We start from the raw sequence: 7,120 nt of genomic DNA, 5'->3' as shown, positions 1-7,120 counted from the left end.
AGGTCTCAGGTGTTTTCTTCTTTGTTTCTTAAAAAAATCTGCTTGAGTTTTATACGATTTATACAAGTGATTATTTTTATTTTTAGTTTATGAAAATAAAATATCATTACAGTGGGGATTAAAGGACCTGTAAATTTCAAGTAATTATTTCATCAGTTAAATCAAATATGGCAGCGATGTCAAGACAGGTGATGTGTTGCTGCTGCAACATATGGAAGCTGCTGGACACCAATGTGTGGCAGCAAACACATCTGCAGTGAGCGTTTGCAGCTCGGGGAACTTTGGATCTGAGTTGCAGAGCTGGAATCTGAGTTGCAACCATATCGACACACAAGGGAAGGGAAAAGGAAGGTGCTCCAGAGGGCAGTCAGACCATTCAGATTCGGTAATTCAAAATTAGCCTGTTATCAGGGACCAGAAGGTGGGACTGCAGGTGAAGCAGGTATGAGGACCCAGAGTTTACTGTTGAGCGGCCTCAGCCCCAGTAATTGTCCAAACAGTTGCAAAGAGTTTGCAAGGTGTGCATTGACAGTCAGGACTCTAGGCAAATGAGCAAACTACTCACAACACTTTGGCTCAGGGATCCATTAAAGCAGGGGGAGGAAATAGGAACATACTATTAGAGGAAACATCACAATGCTGTTCTCCTCAACCATGAATGGGTGTGCTGAAGGCTGCCTGCCCACTGTTGGGGTTAGGGACATCTGCTGCAGGCTGGGAAAGAACTTGGAGAGGGAGAGGTGGGATCGAGTCACTGTTCTCCATGTTGGTACCAACAACAGGTGTCAATATAGTAATGGAACATAAGCCAATTTTTTTTAGGAGCAAGAAAGATCTTTAAATTCATAGGAACAGGAGCAAGCCAGACAATCCCACAAAAGGTTCCTTCATTCAATTAGTTCGTGGCTAATCTGCATATTGATTCCAGTTAGCTACGATGGTTCTGTAATCCTTAACATGTTGGCCTAACAAAAGTCTACCATTCTCAGTTTTGAAGTTTTCAAATGGCCAGCCTTCAAAAGGTTTTGTTGGGTGGACTGAGTTCCTACTATTCTTTCTATTCTTTATGTGACATCACCCCAGACAGCCTTGCTCTAATTAACTCATCAAACTCAGTCGCTTCCATAGGTCACCCAACATCCTCAAGATGACCTTCAAATCCTTCTTTCATCAATAAACATTTGAATGCCCTTTGAACCCATTTATGTTATTGACTCGAAAAGCTTTCCCTGATAACTAGTTCCCCAAGACTATTGCTTTAGAGGCCAGAAGTTGTGAAAGAAGCAAGGAGTATAACAGGAGGAAGCACTACATGTTGATATTGCTGGTCTCATTTAGAACTATTCACACAGGTCTGAATCACTCCATAAACAAGTTGTGCTTGATGAATTATTGATGTAATTTGTTATAAAATCTATCTGCTCCTCACTAATCTTTAAGTAAAATCTCCCTTCTGAAAAGGTCCAGCCATGTAGATTCAAAAAGACTAAATGTAAAACATCTCAGTGTACCATGAATGTCAGTGTATCTGAATGTTATTCTTGGTTTCATTCCGACATATTTCTTTTGCCTACAGAACAGTTGCAAAAGCACAGCTTTCTGGACTGGATAAACAGCACAACCAGTGCCCTTTCAACCCCCATAATATCCTCAAAACGGAAGCACTCGGTTACCTTCCCCTCAGCTGATGCAAATGGGTGGTCCGCTCTAGTGACCTTGTGTGCCTTTTTGGCTACATAACTTCCTTGCTTTTTAACTTCATTCAGATGTTTCCGATATTCGTCCCCTCCCCTTATGCACTGAATTTATTTTATTTGCAATGCCACTGTTGTATTTTCATGCACTGTGTGGTTTGGAGGTCATTCTCTGTGTCTATATGTTTCTTTGACAAGATATAACTGCTTCTTTTACTCAAGATGTTTTTTGGCACCTTAACTTCTTCAATTTTTTTCTTTATCATCCCCAAAGACACTGGGATAATTTTGCAAGATTGCCCTCCTGGCAGCATATATCAAACATTTGGAACCCTGCTTCCTTTCATGAAAGTCCATTGGTGTGAACACTTGGCTTTGACATTCCATGTGAGCAACATGTAAAATCTCTTCAACTTCCAACTGGAACCATCCCAGCTGGAATTAGAGCAGTTCATAACATACGGTTGCCTGACCCCAGCATGGCCTTGGTTTACTCACCTCAATAGTTCAGTGCAGATCAAGCATTAAAAACACATCCAATTGGTGAAATGCATGGGGGGGTGTCAGGGGTGAAGTGGGTGTTGTAGTGCCATGAAAAAATGCGACATTCCAGCATCTTAAGGACAATTGGCCCCACATCTCCAGCATTACACCCCAAAGAAGACTAGGCATTCAAAATCCTGAAAAAACTCATCCAGGATGCTGGAGGTGGGCAAACAGCCGGCCGTGATAATTAGCTGCTTCTCACATATACCACTGATTAATGGACCACGAACAATAACTTAAATTAGGAAAATAAGATTACTGGATCATTGGAGCAGGCCATTCAGTCCCTCAAATCTGCTCCAGCTGTCTATTGGATCTGTATCTTATATCCATTTCACTGTCTTGGTTTCATACATCTTTAAGGGAAAATCTAATGACCAGAAGAAATAGGAGTGGATAGATGCCAATCAGTACCTCGAGTCAGCTCTGCCTTTTAACGATATTATAGCTGATTTGATAACCATAGAATCAGATTAGATTAGATTCCCTACAGTGTGGAAACAGGTCCTTCGGCCCAACAAGTCCACACTGACCCTCCAATGAGTAACTCGCCCAGACCCATTTCCCTCTGACTAATGCACCTAACACTATGGGCAATTTTGCATGGCCAATTCACATAAACTGCACATCTTTGGAGTGTGGGAGGAAACCGGAGCACCCAGAGGAAACCCAAGCAGACATGGGGTGAATGTGCAAACTCCACACAGACAGTCACCTGAGGCTGGAGTCAAACCTGGGATCCTGGTGCTGTGAGGCAGCAGTGCTAACCATTGAGCCACCGTGCCACCCTCACGGAAGCAAGCCATTCAGCCCATCGGGTCCATACTGACCCTTCAAAGAGCATCCTACCCAGATCCACACAATGCGTGTAACCCTGCATTTTCCATGGCTAATCCAACTATAGTCTGCACTATAGGCAATTTGGTATGGCCAATCCACCTAACCTGAACATCTCTGGACTGTGGGTGGAAACTGGATCACCCAGAGGAAACCCATGCAGACACGAGGAGAATGTGCAAACTCCACACAGACAGTTGTCCAAGGATAGAATCGATCCAGGGTCCCTGGTGCTGTGAGGCAACCTGGCTAGGCACTGAGCCACCATGCCACCCTTCAACTCCAGTTTCCTGCCTTTTCCTATCAAACTTGATTCACTGGCTGATTAAAAATCTATCTTAGCTTTGAATTTATTTAATAATCAGGCACTCGACAGCTTTCTCTGATAAAGGATTCAACAGATTCACTAACTTCGTAGAGAATAAATTCCTCTTCATCTCTATATTGAAGACGCAATCTCTTATTCTCAGAGATAGTTATTTTTGTCTCCTTTTTTTCAAATAAAAATGTTTTATAGGCAGTTTTAAAATCATCAGGTACTAATCTAAGAATTCCTGGCAGATTACCAACACATCTATTGTCTGTAGTTACTTCCTTTAATATCCAAAGAATATGCCTAGACTCTCACACAAGGGTGAACAACTTTTATGAGCTCTGCCCTGACAAATCTCCTAAGAAGCTTATGTGTTTTAGTGAGATCACCTGTCATTCTTCAATGCTCCAATGAGTGCAAGCTTGATTTAGTCAAACTCTACTCACAAGACAATCCCTCTATACCTAGTAACAACTTAGTTTTCAAGTAGGAGGTAGATTTAGCTCTTGTGGCTAAAGGGATCAAGGGATATGGGGGAGAGCAAGATGAGGGCATTGAGCTCAATAATCAATTATGAACATATTAAATGGCAGAGCAGGCTTTAGGGGTTGAATGTACTTCTTCTGCTCCTATCTTCTAGGTTTCTATGTTTGTAAACCTTCTCTAGATGTCTCCAATGACAGTATATCTTTTCTTAGATAAGTGGCCTAAAATTGTTCATTGTATTCCATCTGTGATCTGATGAATGCCTTGTATAGTTTTAACAAAATCTCCCTTCTTTTATACTCCATTCCCTTTGAAGTTACAGCAAACATTCTGTTTGCCTTCCCTATTACCCACTGAATTTAAATGCTAGCTTTTTGTGATTTGTGACTGTAGCTTTCTGTAATTCTTCTCCATTTAAATAATATTCAGCTCCTCTTTTCTTCATGCCAAAATACATAATCTCACAAATTCCCACATTGTCTTCCATCTGTCAGGTTTTTGCCTATTACCTGACCTGTCTATAGCCATCCACAAACGTTTTATGCTAGCCTCACCAGTTGCCTTTCCACTTATTTTTCAGTCATCTGCAAACTTAGCTATATTACATTCCCTTTTCTCATTCAAGACTTGAACATACATTGTAAATAATTTGGCCCCAGCATTGGTCCCTGTGGCATAGCACTAGTCATAGGTTCTGGATTAGTGGTGCTGGAAGAGCACAGCAGTTCAGGCAGCATCCAAGGAGCTTCGAAATCGACATTTCGGGCAAAAGCCCTTCAGCATGAACCTGGTTTCCAGCATCTGCAGTCATTGTTTTTAACTAGTCATAGGGTGTTATTCTAAAAAAAGCCCTCCTATCCCAACACTCTGTCTTCTATTAGTTAGCCAATTCTTTATACATTCTAATATATGACCTTCAACACAAGGGCCTGTTATCTTATTATGTAGCCTAATGTTGTCAAATACTTTCTGAAAATTCAAATATATTAGATTCATTGCTTCTCCTGCTTGTTACCTTCTCAAAGAATTTAGCAAATTTGCCAGACATTATTTCCCTTTCAAGAAACCAAGCTAACTCTACTTGGTTATGTAATGTATTTCTAAATGCTTCAATATTACATCCGTTATAAAAAACTCCAACATTTTTCCAATGATATGTAAAGCTGACTGCCCTTTGGTAACCTGTTTTGTCTCCTTTCCTTTTATAAATAAAGGTGCTGCAAAAGCAGTTTTCCAATCCTCTGGAACTTTTCCAGAATCTAAGGATTCCTGACAGATTCCTACCAGATTCCTGAAGAAGGGCTTATGCCCGAAACGTCGATTCTCCTGCTCCTTTGATCCTGCCTGACCTGCTGCGCTTTTCTAGCAACACATTTTTAAGCTCTGATCTCCAGCATCTGCAGTCCTCACTTTCTCCTAGATTCCTACCACTGTACTCATTATCTGTGTAGTTACTTCTTTTAATATCCGAGGATGCCCATGTCATGACCTTAGTTGGAAATGACATTTGAGCTCTTTACTTTGGGAACTAAAGTAAACCTCAGTCACTTTTAATATAATATTAATATAGGAGCCATGGTGGGATGACTTAGAACACTTTTCATTTGTATTTTTCTCATAAAAATAAAAATGACAATAAATTCTAAATTCTTTCGCCTGTCATGGGGAGAAACATGTGCGAGGGATAAAGTGTGAAATCAAGCACTGGTTATGAAGTGTGGAAAAGTTTGAAAGTGAAGCAAAGGGCAGTGAACAGAGTGTTGCATAGAGAACACAAAAGAATAGGAACAGTTGCTGATGGCATTTGAAGAGGGAAATTCAACTGAATGAAGGGTCAGAATGTAATTCATTTTCAGCAAGGATCCCTGAGGATTGAGTTAGGTACAATGCCAAAGAATATCCCAATTCCAATTGATTTCTAGTCTACTCAGGCCCCTTGATACCGCATCTGGTTAAATGCTGCTTTGATGTTAAAGGCAGTCAATTTCAACTCACCTCTAGAACGTAGTTATTTTTCTATATCCAGACCAGGGTGGAATGAAGTCTAGAACCTAGTGGCCCTGGCAGAGTCCAAAATTAGCATTTTCGAACAGGTTATTTTAAAATAAACACTGCTTGCCAGCACCTTTGATGGCACCATTGTCTTGTTGCTGAGTGAGAATCAAATGAAAGCATGATAACGGGTGGAATTGGATTGGATTTGTCCTTTACTTTCTGGATGGAAAAGGATTTTCCATCTAGATTTTCCATGCTTGGTTTGGAAAGATGTCAAAAGCTATGGGTCCCTAATTATGAAGATTTGGGCTGGAAAACTATCCAAATCAATGTCAATGGCACAGTTACAACACTGGTATCGAACCAACAATGTGGAGACGTTGCCCAGATTTGTTCCATCAACAAAAGGGTTCCTTATTTAAGATGAGCATCCAGAGACAGGATTTTCCTGTCAGGGTAAAAGGGAAGGCTGGTAGGTATAGGCAATGCTGGATGACTAAAGAAATTGAGGGTTTGGTTAAGATAAAGAAGGAAGCAAGTGTAAGGTGTAGACAGGACAGATCGAGTGAATCCTTAGAAGAGTATAAAGGCAGTAGGAGTATACTTAAGAGGGAAATCAGGAGGGCAAAAACGGGACATGAGATAGCTTTGGCAAATAGAATTAAGGAGAGTCCAAAGGGTTTTTACAAAGACATTAAGGACAAAAGGGTAACTAGGGAGAGAATAGGGCCCCTCAAAGATCAGCAAGGCGACTTTTGTGTGGAGCTGTTGAAAATGGGGGAGACACTAAACGAGTATTTTGCATCAGTATTTACTGTGGAAAAGGATATGGAAGATATAGAATGTAGGGAAATAGATGGTGACATCTTGCAAAATGTCCAGATTACAGAGGAGGAAGTGGTGGATGTCTTGAAACAGGAAAGGGGGATAAATCCCCAGGACCTGATCAGTGTACCCTAGAACTCTGTGGGAAGCTGGAGAAGTGATTGCTGGGCCTCTTTCTGAGATATTTGTATCATTGATAGTCACAGGTGAGGTGCCGGAAGAATGGAGGTTTGCTAATGTTGTGCCACTGTTTAAGAAAGGTGGTAAGGACAAGCCAGGGAACTAAAAATCAGTGAGCCTGATGTCAGTGGTGGGCAAGTTGTTGGAGGGAGTCCTGAGGGACAGGATGTACATGTGTTTGGAAAGGCAAGGACTGATTAGGGATAGTCAACATGGCTTTGTGTGTGGGAAATCATGTCTCACA

This window comes from Chiloscyllium plagiosum, chromosome 3 (genome assembly GCF_004010195.1).
Source record: "Chiloscyllium plagiosum isolate BGI_BamShark_2017 chromosome 3, ASM401019v2, whole genome shotgun sequence".
In the NCBI taxonomy this organism is placed as follows: domain Eukaryota; kingdom Metazoa; phylum Chordata; class Chondrichthyes; order Orectolobiformes; family Hemiscylliidae; genus Chiloscyllium; species Chiloscyllium plagiosum.
This window is presented reverse-complemented; position numbering follows the sequence as displayed.